This window comes from Salvia miltiorrhiza, chromosome 2 (genome assembly GCF_028751815.1).
Source record: "Salvia miltiorrhiza cultivar Shanhuang (shh) chromosome 2, IMPLAD_Smil_shh, whole genome shotgun sequence".
Lineage (NCBI taxonomy): Eukaryota > Viridiplantae > Streptophyta > Magnoliopsida > Lamiales > Lamiaceae > Salvia > Salvia miltiorrhiza.
This window is the reverse complement of record NC_080388.1, coordinates 4,037,631-4,055,243: the sequence shown is the minus strand read 5'-3', so window position 1 is coordinate 4,055,243 and position 17,613 is coordinate 4,037,631. Positions and strand designations below refer to the sequence as shown.

At 36.7% G+C, this 17,613-nt stretch overlaps 3 long non-coding RNA genes across 3 annotated transcripts; all 3 read right to left on the bottom strand.

Annotated features, from left to right (window-relative positions):
* Positions 1 to 898: 898 nt before the first annotated feature.
* On the bottom strand, positions 899 to 4,228 carry LOC131012780 (uncharacterized). The gene is made up of 2 exons (XR_009097436.1): positions 3,868 to 4,228; positions 899 to 1,738 (listed from the first exon to the last, which is right to left on the bottom strand). It is a non-coding gene; the product is annotated as an uncharacterized LOC131012780 (long non-coding RNA).
* A 3,568-nt stretch (positions 4,229 to 7,796) lies between these two features.
* Positions 7,797 to 11,125, bottom strand: LOC131012779 (uncharacterized). The gene is made up of 2 exons (XR_009097435.1): positions 10,765 to 11,125; positions 7,797 to 8,636 (listed from the first exon to the last, which is right to left on the bottom strand). It is a non-coding gene; the product is annotated as an uncharacterized LOC131012779 (long non-coding RNA).
* Positions 11,126 to 15,406: 4,281 nt separating this feature from the next.
* On the bottom strand, positions 15,407 to 17,012 carry LOC131012784 (uncharacterized). The gene is made up of 3 exons (XR_009097440.1): positions 16,783 to 17,012; positions 15,686 to 15,746; positions 15,407 to 15,617 (listed from the first exon to the last, which is right to left on the bottom strand). It is a non-coding gene; the product is annotated as an uncharacterized LOC131012784 (long non-coding RNA).
* Positions 17,013 to 17,613: the final 601 nt, after the last annotated feature.

Sequence of the window (17,613 nt, the reverse complement as noted above, 5' to 3'; positions counted from 1 at the left end):
CGAAGTTTGGGAAATCGTGGAGAACAGCTACGAGGAGCTGCAAGACGAGGCCGCACTATCCCAACAACAAAAGGATAGATCGCGAGACGTGAGAAAGAGAGACAAGAAAGCTCTCTATCTCATTTATCAAGCACTAGAAGACGATGATTTTGAGAAGATCTCGAATGCGAGTACCGCCAAAGAAGCGTGGGCGAAGCTCCAGAACGCGTGCAAAGGAGCCGAGCAAGTTAAAAATGTACGACTTCAAATTTTAAGAGGAGAATTTGTGTCGTTGAATATGATAGAGTCCAAATCGGTCTCAGATTATTTTTCAAGACGTTTGACGGTCTCAAATCAAATGAAAAGAAATGGTGAAAATTTGGAGGATGTTAGAATTATGGAGAAAATATTGCGGTCACTAACTCCAAGATTTGAGCATATAATAATAACAATTGAAGAAACTAAAAATTTGAAGGAGATGATCATCAATCTCTTGTTGGGATCATTACAAGCTTATGAGCAGAAATAGAAAAAGAAACAAGATATAGTGGAGCAACTTTTAAAAATGCAAGAAAGCTCAAAAGATAAAGAAGAATGTCTGAGCAATAGTCGTGGACAGTCCGGGAGAGGACGTGGCCAAGGCCAAGATCGAGGCATGGGTCGAGGTCGTGGACGTGGACGAGGAGATTTCGTTAACAATGATGAAAGAAAAGAGTCTCCAAAAGGTGGACAAGTGAGAAGCAACACGCAGTCGAGGTATGATAAATCTTCAATTAAGTGCTATAATTGTCATATATTTGGGCACTATGCGTCCGAGTGCAGAGATGTAAAAATGTCACGACCGGCCAAAATTAAGGATAATTAAGCCGGGAAATCGTGGCTAATGGAGGGAGTTTAGAAGCGGGGGTAGAAAGGGGAATAATCAAACAAGAAAGGATCGTATTTCATCATTGTTAACAACATGGATATCTATAATATAACAGAGTTTTTGTCGTATAGACTCAAATAACTAACAAGTTCGGATAACTCCGACTTATCCAAAATAACATAAAACTTCTGAGTACGCAGCGGAATAAGGTTCTGATTACATGTATGAAGACATGTAACCCTAGAGTTCATTAATACATAATAAGACAAAAGAGTCCCGCTCGTCACTTCATCACCATCGGCAGCTGCTTAACCTGCACATTTAGAAATATATGCAGGGCTGAGTACAAAAGTACTCAGTGGGCACATATGCCTACTATGAAATATAACATGCTTCGTAAAGTTGTAAATTGTCATGCCATCATAAACAGTACAGCAAGGGAGTTTTTCGCTAAAAAGGCCCAAGCTTACTAAATTCATTTGTGATTCTTAAAGTTCGTCTGCAGACTAAGTTCTCTTGTAATCTATCATATCTGGAACTGTGTGCCGGAGAGGTGGCCACCTCTCACGGTCACTTGACCGGCCAACCCGCTAGATGACTCACGGTCACTGGTGTACACTAGCCCTGGCAGGATAGCTATCAACTGCTCAGGACCCGAATTCGATTGCATAATAACTGGCAAAGCCACATCAGATAGATATCATACCAAACATTGAAACATTTATGGCAAGACAACATTTGAAATAATTTTCAGTTCAAAGATTTTGCAATGAAATAACTGTTCAAACATAACATTAAACTCATTTGATATATATGAAAGTAACCCACCTGATAGCAAAGCTTTGCTACAGATTAGTGACTCCTTGACGAGCTCTTATTCTTGCGCTCGACCTTTAATCCGAGAAAATAACGTAAGACTTTAAATCGAGGGAAAATTCTCAATTAAATGAGAATGCGTAATTAAACTATGCATGAATCTCGTATGCATGAACTATTATTCTGAGATAATAATCATGGAATTTCTATTGTTAATCCAGGCTATCGGATTTAAACAAAAGCTAAGTCTCGTCTCATGAAGCCGGATAATTAACAAAAATTAATCCGTTCTCTTCGGGGTGTTCTAATCCGTCAATTAAATAAACCCCGCTCCTCGTAGTCAATAGAAAATAAATACTTCAACTTATTCGCTTTATAATCTCATAATTAATCGGGCTTAATAAATAAGAACAAGTAATGTTATAAAATAAAATAAAATAAAATAAAATAAAAAGGCTCAACATAAGGCACATAAGAATCACAATCAAACATCATCAAAACATGCTCTGCTTTTACACTGACTCAACTTCAAAATTTAATCTGTTCTGACTCCGACATCTCCTGGACTCGAGACTCATACCGAAAGAAAGATCTTCGAGTCTAGTTTCATATAAAAAAAAAATAGAGTCGAAAACTCCAAGTGGTTTGAGAGATATGACGTTTTTACCACGATCTACCATGTTCGGCAGTTTTGAACAATCGAAAACTTGTATTTTTGAAAAATAGTAAACGTTGTCAAACTGGGCTCAACTTTGGTGGATATCTAAATAACACAATAAGGTTAATACCATAAAAATTTGGAAAGCTAGATCACCCAGGAAGCTACTGAAATAAATGACTCTTTTCTCTGTTCTCTGAAATTCTCAGTAGTAATGTGCAGTTTAGGTTTTACATTTTAAAGAAGTATCATACGAAGTTGGAATGGCTTGAAATTTTACCAGGGTACTCAAGACTCATGTAGGGACTTGCTATAAAATTTTCAAAGCTGTTAGACATCGACAAACCGTCGATCACAGTAGGTCAGTAGGCCTACGAAATTCATATTTATAAGTCCTTAAAAATAATTTATATAAATCAAGAAATAATAGTTTAATCCCAAAAATATTCATTAAAAGTCCATCCTAATTTAAATAAAGAACGGACCTCATTTAAAATAAATAGTCCCAAACTTGTTACGCACATATACTAAATCTTTCACGAAACATCCTTTAAAATAAACTTTGATACATAGAAAATAATTCAACAACTTGAGCTCTTAAGGGGTTGTTTTACAACAGACACCAAATCTACCTCGGATCTCCAAATGAGGCTCCAAAAGACATTCTGGAAACTAGACATTTCAAGGATCATTCTCCAATTTGAATCGAATGAAAAACAATTCAAACGAGCAAGATATGCCCTCTCAAAGATGGGTATTTAACAAGCAAAAATCTGTAAATTTCATATTTCCAGATTACAACCAAGTCAGTGGGCTTTCTTTAAAAATTCATATCTCCCTTTACAAAACTCCAATGGGAACCCCAAAGGTCAATCTGGAAACTAGGGAGAGATCATAACACTCTCCAGTTGGATTTACTCTAAGAACCTTCATGGTTTAGAAGATATGACTATCTAAAGTTCAGTGCACAAAAAGAGTTCAAGTTTGGCAGATTCAGAACATAAATCGGAAAAAACCACTTTAAGCTTCACCAAAAATTCTAAAACTGAACAAGTAAGTTCCCAACATGTCAGTGAATATTCAGTAGAAAGATAGGCTTGAGAATCAAATATTTAAGTCGGCCTTTTCCACCTCAAAGTCGTAGGTTTGTAAAATCTACTGGATGGTACATGGAATAAGAACTAGATTTCAAGAATTTATACCGGTTGTTTCCCTTACTCAAAAATGGTGAGGCCGATGTCAAAAGAAAGATACGGGAGTCTAGAGTGACATATTCAAGTTTCAAAGGTTTTCACCGAGTGAAACTTTACTTATGATCTCCCAAAGATTGTTTACCAAAAATGTATTCCAGATGGGCAGTGATGTTTACAAATTCATAAATAAATCATGCGAGCTCTAAATATTCTGAAATTTTACCAAAATATAGAAAATGTATGAAAGATGATACACAATTAATTTGGGAATTTTTGGGAACCGTTTGGATGGCTGGAATCGCCTTGCAAAACACTGCCGGAGCAGTGTGCTTATGGCAGATTCGCTGCCTTACCTCATGCACGGTTTTTCACCCAATAAACTCTAGCTTCGAGTGTTGGGGTACTACTGGACTGGAGCAGCTTGAAATCTTGGCAAAGTAGTTAAGCCAAGTCTTCCTTCTCTTTGTGATTGCTGGTGCGAAATGGAAGGAATGGGTGAAGTGTTGGAGTTGATGGGGAGCAAAGGTAGTGGAGATGGTGGGGAGCATAGGGTAGTGGAGTTGATGGAGTGGGGAACAAAATTAATGGAAAGAAAAAGAGAAGAAAAAGAAAGGAAAAAAAAAATGTAGAGGAGAATTATTGATGTATTTTCTCTGTCTCGGTGATTCTGTAACTGTAAGATGGATCGTGTGCTCGTATATGCTTGATACTGTTTATTTAAATAAATCTCGTATTTCGACATGTGATTTCTCACTAAAATCGATAAATTATAAAATGAATCTAAATTAAATCCGTAGATTTAATTCGTTCGTTGCTCTGATATCTAAATTAAATCCGCAGATTTAATTAACTTCCTGAGTCGGAAATAATTCACGATCTGAGTAAAAATAAAATCAAATTCCATCTCGCTTAAATAAATAACGTGACTTTGCTAAGTCAGTTATAACTCTGAAATAATATCATTAACTGCTTTAACAATATAAATTCAGGATCATAAGCTGAATTCATATTAGGATAAAAACCGTTTTCATTCACTGATGAACAAAAATAAACACTCATTACTGGATTTAAAATATATAAAAGAGCGGGTCACTACATACTACCCCTCTTAACAAAAATTTCGTCCCGAAATTTGCATATTTCTTCTAAAACAGTTCGGGGTATTTATCCTTCATTTTGTCTTCAAGCTCCCACGTGGCTTCCTCTTGTCCGTGGTGTCTCCATAAGACTTTCACTGTTGTGATTGCCTTATTCCTGAGTTGTTGTACTTTTCGATCTAGAATGGCCTCTGGTCTCTCTTCATAACTCAAGTCTGGGCAAAGGATCATCTCTTCTTGGTGGATTATGTGCTTTGGATCGAAAACGTATTTTCTGAGTTGTGATACGTGGAAAACATTGTGAACATTTCCAAAACTTGGCGGTAATGCCAACCTATAGGCTACTGGGCCTATTCTTTCCAAAATCTCATAAGGTCCTACGAATCGGGCCTAAGTTTTCCCTTGACACCAACCTAGTTATCCCCTTGGTAGGAGATACCTTTAGGAAGACCTTGTCTCCTATTTCAAAACATAACTCAGTTCGACGTGCATCAGCGTAAGATTTCTGTCTATCTTGTGCCTCTTTTATTCGCCCTCTGATCTGGCGGACTATCTCAACCATCTCATTGACCATGTCTGGTCCTAAAACTTTTCTCTCACCCACTTCATCCCAATAAAGCGGTGATCTACATTTTCTTCCATATAATGCCTCATATGGTGCCATATCGATAGTTGCCTGGTAACTGTTATTATAGGCAAATTCAATCAACGGCAGCACTGCTTCCCAACTTCCACCTCTGTCTAACACCACTGTTCTCAACATATCTTCAAGGGTCTGAATTGTCCTTTCAGACTGCCCATCTGTCTGCGGGTGAAAGGCGGTGCTAAAATTTAGCCTCGTGCCTAACTCCTTTTGTAAGCTCATTCAAAATCTAGAAGTAAATTTTGAGTCTCGGTCTGAAGTGATTGACACGAGTACACCGTGTAAGCGTACAATCTCTCGAACATACAACTGAGCTAGCTTGTCTGACCCGTGTGTGATCGGTATTGGTATAAAATGAGCACATTTTGTGAGTCGATCCACTATTACCCAAATTGCAGTGTTTCATTTCTTTGTTCTGAGCAAACTAGTCACAAAATCCATTGCAATGTTTTCCCACTTCCATTCCGGAATTTCTAAAGGTTGCAACTTTCCAAATGGCCTTTGGTGTAAAGCCTTCACTTGCTTGCAAGCTAGGCACCTCTATACAAATGATGCTATGTCTCGTTTCATACCTTCCCACCAAAAATACTTCTTCAAATCTTGGTACATCTTAGTACTTCCGGGGTGGGCAGTATAAGGGGTATCGTGAGCCTCACTCATGATTTTATCCTTAAGCTCATCATCGCGGGGAATGCATATTCTTCCCTCAAAGAGGATAGCATTATCTGCTGCTTCTTGATAATTCTTGACTCCTCCTTTCCTTACTGCTTCCCGTAGTTTCTCCATTTTCTCGTCTTTTCTTTGTGCTTCTACAATCATCTTTTTCAAGTTAGGTATCGCTTGCTATCATCCCTGGTGGTTTAACCACTTCTATGCTCATTTTTCCAAACTCTTTGATGAGCTCATTCTATTGGGTGACGAGGCATCCCAACCTAGATTGAGTTTTACGGCTTAATGCATCAGCTACTATATTGGCCTTACCCGGGTGGTAGTTAATACCGCAGTCATAATCCTTCACTAGTTCGAGCCACCTCCTTTGTCTCATATTAAGGTCATTTTTCTCGAAAAAAATACTTCAGGCTTTTGTGGTCTGCGAATATCTCACATCTAACTCCATATAGGTGGTGTCTCCAAATCTTCAGCGCATGCACCACTGCAGCTAACTCCAGATCATGAGTCGGGTAATTCAGTTCATGTGGCCTAAGCTATCGTGACGCATATGCTATCACTCTTCCTTCTTGCATCAGCACGCAACCAAGTCCATTTTTGGACTCGTCTGTGTAGATCACGTATTCCTTATCAGCTGTTGGGACGGCTAACACTGGTGCCGTAGTCAACTTTTCCTTGAGTTCTTGGAAGCTCTTCTCGCACTCCTCTGTCCAAGAAAATTTTATTCCCTTCCTGAGTAGTTGCGTCATTGGCCTTGCAATTTTGGAAAATCCTTCCATAAACCTCCGATAGTAACCTGCCAATCCTAAGAAACTTCTTATCTCAATAGGGTTAGTAGGCGATCTCCATTCACGCACCGCTTGCACTTTTTCAGGGTCCACTTTAATCCCTTCTGATGATACAATATGTCCTAAAAACGTGACTTCGCTGAGCCAAAACTCACACTTGCTGAATTTGGCATAAAGGCGCTCCGTCCTCAACGTTTCTAGGACAATTCTCAGATGTTCCTCATGGTCTTTCTCGTTCTTCGAGTAGATCAGGATGTCATCTATAAACACCAAGACAAATTTGTCTAAGTACGGATGAAACACTCGATTCATGAGGTCCATGAACACAGCTGGCGCATTGGTTAGTCCGAATGGCACAACTACAAATTCGTAGTGGCCATACCTAGTTCGAAATGCCGTCTTAGGTACGTCTTCTGGTCGAATCTTCAGCTGGTGATAACCAGATCGCAAATCAATCTTCGAGAACACGCTTGCTCCCTTGAGCTGGTCGAAGAGGTCATCTATCCTTGGTAAAGGATATTTGTTCTTCAGTGTCACTTTGTTCAGTTCTCTATAGTCTATACACATTCGCAATGTGCCATCCTTTTTCTTCACAAAAAGTACGGGTGCACCCCAAGGTGATACACTTGGCCTAATGAATCCAAGTTCTAAAAGTTCTTGCAGTTGTATCTTGAGTTCTTCCAACTCTTTAGGAGCCATTCGGTATGGTGCCTTCGAAATGGGAGCTGCCCCGGGCTCCAAATCAATGGTAAACTCAATTGGTCTGTCCGGTGGTGGCCCTGGCAGAATCTCTGGAAATACATCTGAAAAGTCCCGTACAATTGCTACATCTTCTATACTCTTTTCAGTACCCAGTTCTCCGTGCAAGTATACGAGGTAAGCTGAGTATCCCTTCTTCATCATTTTCGTTGCTTGCAGGGCGGAGATGATCATCTTTCTTCTTCCCATACTAATTCCGTGGAAATATGACGGCTCCCTTCCTGGGGGTCGAAACGATATCCGTCACGACCGGCCAAAATTAAGGATAATTAAGCCGGGAAATCGTGGCTAATGGAGGGAGTTTAGAAGCGGGGTAGAAAGGGGAATAATCAAACAAGAAAGGATCGTATTTCATCATTGTTAACAACATGGATATCTATAATATAACAGAGTTTTTGTCGTATAGACTCAAATAACTAACAAGTTCGGATAACTCCGACTTATCCAAAATAACATAAAACTTCTGAGTACGCAGCGGAATAAGGTTCTGATTACATGTATGAAGACATGTAACCCTAGAGTTCATTAATACATAATAAGACAAAAGAGTCCCGCTCGTCACTTCATCACCATCGGCAGCTGCTTAACCTGCACATTTAGAAATATATGCAGGGCTGAGTACAAAAGTACTCAGTGGGCACATATGCCTACTATGAAATATAACATGCTTCGTAAAGTTGTAAATTGTCATGCCATCATAAACAGTACAGCAAGGGAGTTTTTCGCTAAAAAGGCCCAAGCTTACTAAATTCATTTGTGATTCTTAAAGTTCGTCTGCAGACTAAGTTCTCTTGTAATCTATCATATCTGGAACTGTGTGCCGGAGAGGTGGCCACCTCTCACGGTCACTTGACCGGCCAACCCGCTAGATGACTCACGGTCACTGGTGTACACTAGCCCTGGCAGGATAGCTATCAACTGCTCAGGACCCGAATTCGATTGCATAATAACTGGCAAAGCCACATCAGATAGATATCATACCAAACATTGAAACATTTATGGCAAGACAACATTTGAAATAATTTTCAGTTCAAAGATTTTGCAATGAAATAACTGTTCAAACATAACATTAAACTCATTTGATATATATGAAAGTAACCCACCTGATAGCAAAGCTTTGCTACAGATTAGTGACTCCTTGACGAGCTCTTATTCTTGCGCTCGACCTTTAATCCGAGAAAATAACGTAAGACTTTAAATCGAGGGAAAATTCTCAATTAAATGAGAATGCGTAATTAAACTATGCATGAATCTCGTATGCATGAACTATTATTCTGAGATAATAATCATGGAATTTCTATTGTTAATCCAGGCTATCGGATTTAAACAAAAGCTAAGTCTCGTCTCATGAAGCCGGATAATTAACAAAAATTAATCCGTTCTCTTCGGGGTGTTCTAATCCGTCAATTAAATAAACCCCGCTCCTCGTAGTCAATAGAAAATAAATACTTCAACTTATTCGCTTTATAATCTCATAATTAATCGGGCTTAATAAATAAGAACAAGTAATGTTATAAAATTAAAAAAAATAAAATAAAATAAAAAGGCTCAACATAAGGCACATAAGAATCACAATCAAACATCATCAAAACATGCTCTGCTTTTACACTGACTCAACTTCAAAATTTAATCTGTTCTGACTCCGACATCTCCTGGACTCGAGACTCATACCGAAAGAAAGATCTTCGAGTCTAGTTTCATATAAAAAAAAAATAGAGTCGAAAACTCCAAGTGGTTTGAGAGATATGACGTTTTTACCACGATCTACCATGTTCGGCAGTTTTGAACAATCGAAAACTTGTATTTTTGAAAAATAGTAAACGTTGTCAAACTGGGCTCAACTTTGGTGGATATCTAAATAACACAATAAGGTTAATACCATAAAAATTTGGAAAGCTAGATCACCCAGGAAGCTACTGAAATAAATGACTCTTTTCTCTGTTCTCTGAAATTCTCAGTAGTAATGTGCAGTTTAGGTTTTACATTTTAAAGAAGTATCATACGAAGTTGGAATGGCTTGAAATTTTACCAGGGTACTCAAGACTCATGTAGGGACTTGCTATAAAATTTTCAAAGCTGTTAGACATCGACAAACCGTCGATCACAGTAGGTCAGTAGGCCTACGAAATTCATATTTATAAGTCCTTAAAAATAATTTATATAAATCAAGAAATAATAGTTTAATCCCAAAAATATTCATTAAAAGTCCATCCTAATTTAAATAAAGAACGGACCTCATTTAAAATAAATAGTCCCAAACTTGTTACGCACATATACTAAATCTTTCACGAAACATCCTTTAAAATAAACTTTGATACATAGAAAATAATTCAACAACTTGAGCTCTTAAGGGGTTGTTTTACAACAGACACCAAATCTACCTCGGATCTCCAAATGAGGCTCCAAAAGACATTCTGGAAACTAGACATTTCAAGGATCATTCTCCAATTTGAATCGAATGAAAAACAATTCAAACGAGCAAGATATGCCCTCTCAAAGATGGGTATTTAACAAGCAAAAATCTGTAAATTTCATATTTCCAGATTACAACCAAGTCAGTGGGCTTTCTTTAAAAATTCATATCTCCCTTTACAAAACTCCAATGGGAACCCCAAAGGTCAATCTGGAAACTAGGGAGAGATCATAACACTCTCCAGTTGGATTTACTCTAAGAACCTTCATGGTTTAGAAGATATGACTATCTAAAGTTCAGTGCACAAAAAGAGTTCAAGTTTGGCAGATTCAGAACATAAATCGGAAAAACCACTTTAAGCTTCACCAAAAATTCTAAAACTGAACAAGTAAGTTCCCAACATGTCAGTGAATATTCAGTAGAAAGATAGGCTTGAGAATCAAATATTTAAGTCGGCCTTTTCCACCTCAAAGTCGTAGGTTTGTAAAATCTACTGGATGGTACATGGAATAAGAACTAGATTTCAAGAATTTATACCGGTTGTTTCCCTTACTCAAAAATGGTGAGGCCGATGTCAAAAGAAAGATACGGGAGTCTAGAGTGACATATTCAAGTTTCAAAGGTTTTCACCGAGTGAAACTTTACTTATGATCTCCCAAAGATTGTTTACCAAAAATGTATTCCAGATGGGCAGTGATGTTTACAAATTCATAAATAAATCATGCGAGCTCTAAATATTCTGAAATTTTACCAAAATATAGAAAATGTATGAAAGATGATACACAATTAATTTGGGAATTTTTGGGAACCGTTTGGATGGCTGGAATCGCCTTGCAAAACACTGCCGGAGCAGTGTGCTTATGGCAGATTCGCTGCCTTACCTCATGCACGGTTTTTCACCCAATAAACTCTAGCTTCGAGTGTTGGGGTACTACTGGACTGGAGCAGCTTGAAATCTTGGCAAAGTAGTTAAGCCAAGTCTTCCTTCTCTTTGTGATTGCTGGTGCGAAATGGAAGGAATGGGTGAAGTGTTGGAGTTGATGGGGAGCAAAGGTAGTGGAGATGGTGGGGAGCATAGGGTAGTGGAGTTGATGGAGTGGGGAACAAAATTAATGGAAAGAAAAAGAGAAGAAAAAGAAAGGAAAAAAAAAATGTAGAGGAGAATTATTGATGTATTTTCTCTGTCTCGGTGATTCTGTAACTGTAAGATGGATCGTGTGCTCGTATATGCTTGATACTGTTTATTTAAATAAATCTCGTATTTCGACATGTGATTTCTCACTAAAATCGATAAATTATAAAATGAATCTAAATTAAATCCGTAGATTTAATTCGTTCGTTGCTCTGATATCTAAATTAAATCCGCAGATTTAATTAACTTCCTGAGTCGGAAATAATTCACGATCTGAGTAAAAATAAAATCAAATTCCATCTCGCTTAAATAAATAACGTGACTTTGCTAAGTCAGTTATAACTCTGAAATAATATCATTAACTGCTTTAACAATATAAATTCAGGATCATAAGCTGAATTCATATTAGGATAAAAACCGTTTTCATTCACTGATGAACAAAAATAAACACTCATTACTGGATTTAAAATATATAAAAGAGCGGGTCACTACAAAAAACGAAGGTAGAGGAAAAAGCCAACTATGCCCAAAATATGAGCGAAGAAAATGGTTGTATGCTTTTGACATACAGAGGAGGAGATGAAAGAGAAGATGACATGTGGTACATCCACACCGATGCAAGCAATCATATGTGCGGGAAAAAAGCATATTCGTTGAGCTTGATGAGTCAGTAAGTGGAAATATATATCCTTTGGCGATGAATATAAAATTCTCGATCGTAAAAGGAAAAGGGAAGATTTTAATTCATTTAAAGAATGGGGATCATAATTTTATTTCTAATGTCTATTACGTGCCTAATATGAAAAATAATATCTTAAGATTGGAGCAACTCTTAGAGAAAGGTTATGATATTCACATGAAAGATTATAACCTTTCAATAAGAGATGGAAAAAATAATCTTATTGCCAAGGTGCCAATGTCTAAAAATAGAATGTTCTTATTGAATATTTGAAATGACGTGGCAAAATGCCTGAAAGCGTGTTATCAAGATAAGTCTTAGTTATGGCACCTTCAATTTGGGCACCTGAATTTTGGTGGTTTGGAGTTGTTATCAAAGAAGTGATGGTGAAATGACTACCATCCCTCAAGCATCCTGATCAACTCTGTGAAGGTTGTATACTCGGGAAGCAGTTCAGAAAGCCATTTCCAAAGGAGTCGAGCTCAAGAGCCCAAAAACCACTGGAGTTGATTCATACTGACATGCGTGGGCCAATAAATCCAAGCTCCCTCGATAAAACAATTATTTTCTGCTCTTCATTGATGATTTTTCGAGAAAAATGTGGTATATTTCTTGAAGTAGAAATCAGAATTATTCGAAGCATTCAAAAAATTCAAAGCTGCTGTGGAAAAAGATAGCGGACTACAAATTAAGGTCTTGAGGTTTGATCGAGGTGGAAAATTCACATCAAGGGAGTTTTTAGATTTTTGTGAAGCAAATGGAATTCAAGGCCTCTGACAGTTCCAAGATCCCCTAACATAATGGAGTGGCGGAAAGGAAAAATAGGACGATCATGGAGATGGCAAGGAGCATGCTAAAGATGAAGAATCTGCCTAAAGAGTTTCAGGCAGTATACCTGTCTAACCGATCTCCGACAAGAAGCGTTTGGGGAAAGGCTTCACAAGAAGCCTGGAGCAGGAGAAAGCCAGGAATTTCCCAACTAGAGGTGTTTGGGAGCAAAGCTTACATGCATGTACCAGATAAAATAAGAAAGAAGCTCGATGACAAAAGTGAAGTATTCATCTTTATCAAGTACGACTATAACTCTAAAGGCTATAAGTTATAAAATCCAAATATTGAGAAAATAGTGATAAATCGAGACGTGGAGTTCGACGAAGGAGTATGGGATTTCAGTCCCAGTGATGACTTCACTTTCGTCCCTCAATTTGAAGATCAAAGGACAGTCGAGCAAGTTGGAGAAGTCCAACAAGAGCCAGTGACTCCGCCAGCTTCACTTGTACTAGTTATTGAAGACTCGCCACCATTTTTCTTAAATGAAAGAGCCACATCACGAGCTAGGAGTTTGGACGAGATATATGAAGAGACTGAAAGGTTAGAAGATCTCACCTTATTCTGCTTGTTTGCTGATTGTGAACCTATTATAGCTTTGAAGAAGAAGCAAATAGTCAAAGATGGCGAGTTGCAATGGATGAAGAGATCAAGACCAGCCATAAAGAAGAATGATACATGGGAGTTCGTGACACTGTCGGAAGGACACAAAGCCATTGGAGTCAAGTGGGTATATAAAGTTAAGAAGAATTTCCAAGGGTGAAGTTGAAAGATATAAAGCAAGGCTGGTTGTAAAAGGATATAGCCAAAGAGCAAGAATCGATTATGATGAGGTATTTGCTTCAGTCGCTCGCCTAGAAACTATTCGACTAATAATTTCTCTTGCAGCTCATAATAGATGGAAGATTTTCTAAATGGATGTCAAGTAAATTAACTTCTTGAATGTATGTATAGACAATGAAGTCTATATCAAGCAACAAATAAGCTACGAAGTGAAAGGGCAAGAAGATAAAGTCTTGATGTTAAAGAAGGCTCTATACGGACTAAAGCAAGCACAAGGGCATGGAATAGCAGGATCTATAAGTACTTGGAGAAGAATAGTTTCATCAAAAATGCCCACACAAGCATGCCCTCTATGTTAAAATCAATAGAGAAGATATCTTAATTGTGTGCTTGTATGTAGATAGTCTGATCTTTACAGGAAATAATCCAAAAATGATTAATTAAGTTCAAGATCCCATGACAAAAGAGTTCGAGATGACATGCATTGGGCTAATGGCATACTACCTCGGCGTGGAAGTCAAGCAACTTGACAATGGAATATTCATCACACAAGAAGGATATGCCAATGAAATTCTTAAGAAGTTCAAGATGGAGGACTGCAAAGCAATCAACACGCTAGTGGAATGCAGGATCAAATTATCCAAGAATGAAGGAAGAGAAAAAGTGGATCTGATATTTTTCAAGAGCTTGGTTGGAAGCCTGCGATACTTAACTTGCACAAGACCAGACATATTTTACGCTACAAGGCTCGTAAGTCGCTATATGGAGGTTCCAACCACTATGTGAAGGCACGAAAGCGAATTCTTCGCTATCTCAAAGGTACAATCAACTATGGCCTATTCTATTCAAGTACTAATCAATATAAGCTTGTCGGGTACAGTGACATCGATTGGACTGGAGATAGTGATGACCGCAAGAGTACAAGCGGGTTCGTGTTCTTCATGGGATAATTAGATCTAGTGGTTTAGATTTTCTTAAATTTAAAACCGCCTAATATTGATTAGTTGGTTTCTATTTGGCGAGTTTTCATTTTGTAATTAATTTGGAGAATAGTAGTGTCTTTTACAATACTATTAAATAATTAAAAGATGCTTAAACAGTTTTCTAAATCTATGCTACACATATTTACCTAATCTTTTTTTCAAGTTTAGGGTTTCTTCGTTTTTTACACTTCTTGTTTTTTTTTTCTCATTCATTTTTGTTCCTAAGTGTTCCATAGTCTTCCATGTTTTTAATATCAATTTTGATTGAAGCTAGTTGAAGCAAGTTTTTATATACAATTAGCAACGAAGGTATTTATGAATATATAGTAATTGTTGTTTTTTGTAGATTAATTTCTATGATTTAGTTTCGAATTTATTCCTTATCTTAATTTTTTGTTAGAATGTTTTTTTATTCATAAAATAGGTAGAAAATTATATTTATGCAGTTTTAATTATTGCTGTTTCAATTGTTGATTGTAATATATATAAGTTTCGTAATTTAATTTTTTACTTGCATAGCACATAAATTTCGCAAGTGCATGTATATGTGTTTATGTTGAACAGCTTTATTTAAGTATAGTTTGTTGCACATTTTTTATATTCGATGCACAGATGTTGTGGTGCATGTAATTGCACATGTTTGTTTTCTAATTGCATGGATATGTTTGTTGTGGTGCAGTAGCTTCTTCCACTACTTTTTCTTTCCTTTTCTCAATGTTCACGTCATCTCCACTGAAATCATCATCATCAATGCACAATGCTCCCTTCATTTTACGGACAACGCCCATTCTAGCACTTACAACTCTTAGCTCATTCACTAAAAGATTGAAAAAGTTGCACAAATAAGAATCCTACTTTGAATAATGCTTAGTATTCCAATTATATATTGTGGGTTAAAGATCTTACGGATTGTGTCTTGAAAAGACGTTTGATCCTTTTCCTTTCCTTTATTTTTCGACAATTTTTCTTGAATACAATCATCGATAATTTTTCTCACGTTAACTGCACAACATGAATTATTTAACATTGCATGCAAAGAAAAATTAAAATTAAATCACAAATGACATAGTTCAAATGTTTTTAATACCTTGTGCGTCATCATGTCCAAATTGCTCATTTCTTGCATCGTCATTTTCATTATTTTTGGAGCTATTCCCATTTATTTAATAACCAAATATAAATGAATATTTTTACAACAAATTAAATTAAAATCAATGAAAATATATAAAGTCCTTATTATTATACATGTTCCACGCCGTTTAACAATATTTTCAGCAATCTTCTCTGCTAAAATATTGTAGAACTTTTCAAATCGTTCCCCATTGTCATCTGGAAAAAACACCCAAATTAATAAACATATTTCTAAATTGGAATTAATGAAAATATTCACAATATACCATTCGGACGCCCTTGGTTATCCAAATTAGCAGGTGCTTTCTTTGAACGAGGCATAATGAGCTGTGCAACAAAAAAAGCATTACCACAGAACATGATATGGTTTCACATGCATGAAACACAAGTTCTGCTTCCTCAACTAATCTCAAGAAAGCAAATTAACTTAGAACACATCCTATCCACAATTCATCATTGTCTAATATACAAACCATGAAACTAATAAATATAAATGGAACTGCATATCGATCATGAACAATGATACACTTTTCCATAGCCCCAATAAGTAAAATATTATTATGCATTTATAGAATTTAAACTGCATCTCTCAGACACGCATACACACTGAAATCAAATATACAATTATCAATGATAAAATCACAAAAGTATAATCAATCCAATTGTGCATTTTTATCAATCAAATGTGCAGTTAAAGCTGGAATCGTTCACATAATTTGAGCACAAATGTGCACCATAACAAATGCGATTTCAGCACAAATGCAATTAAAACAAATGTGCACCATATCATACCACCTATGCACCCAAATAAAAAATCATATACAAACACCAAATGTGCACGTAATAAAAGCATCTATGAAATTATATTAGTTTTGAAAGCCCCAACTGTGCACGTAATTAAGGTAAGCATCTATGCAATTATATTAGTTTTGAAAGCCCAAATTGTGCACGTAAGGTAAGCATCTATGCAATGAACTCTATAAGCATCTGTGCAACTTTAAAATCAGCTATGCACTTAAGAAGTGTATCTGTGCAACACCATACAGGCAAGCATTACACAATATATTCAACAAATTTTTGGAAAAACAACAAAATATTTGGGGTTTGATCACAACGAACCAGGCGCCAAATTCAATCTATGCACCAATTAATGGGGGATTTTTTACACTATGCAACTAAAATAATCAACTATGCAATTCTAACTATAAGCAAGCAAATGATGTTTCAAATCACACACAATCTTCAACGAATCATGAACAAAATTAAAGCTATGCAACTAAAATAACCAAATATGCAACTAAATATGCAACTAAATATGCAAAACTTATAGCAAAGAGCAGATAAATATTAAAAATTTAAAAACCCGGATTCAAAATCTCCACCGTCGAAGTCCTTTGGTTTGGATCAAAGCCGCTAAATTCCGGTTTCAAAGCCGCCGCCCTTAAATGGCCGTTGATTTGCAGCCGCCGACGTCCGCCGCCAAGAAATCGCCGTCGATTAGTAAAGATTGACTTCTGATTTGAAATCCTCCGACCGGAAATGGCCGTCGATCTGCACAGAACGGAGGTTCGAATTGCACCCACGTCGCTGCCTTTCTCCGGAAATGGCCGTCGATCTGCACAGATCGAATTGCACTCCCAATCGCCGCCGTCAATGTCGATTTTTAACTATGGTGTAAAAAACCCTAGGTCAAAGTGTAAAATGGAAAGTGAAAATCTTAGTGCATAGTGAAAATCGATTTCTTCTTTTAATTGTTTATTACATTTTTACCCTTTAATTTTATTTTATATTTAAATTAATCTGAAAAAATGTGCATCTGCAAATTAATCTCAACCATGTATTTTAACTAAATCAATGGTTCTAATTGGTTCCTAGTTTTCATCTTAAGGGGGGTTTCTACATTAACCCCACCCTATATATATATATATATATATATATATATATATATATATATATATAGGGTAGGGTTAATATAAAAACCCCTCTTAAGATGAAAACTAGGAACCAATTTAAAGTCATTGATTTAAATAAAATAGAGGGCTGAGATTAAACTACAGATACACAATTTCGATTGCATAGATGCACAATTTCAATTGCATAGATGCACAATTTCGATTTGCTGGAGTATTTTGCATTGTTGGTTTCAATTGCATAAATTGCATATTTTCTTAAGTGCACAGTAAAATATAATAGA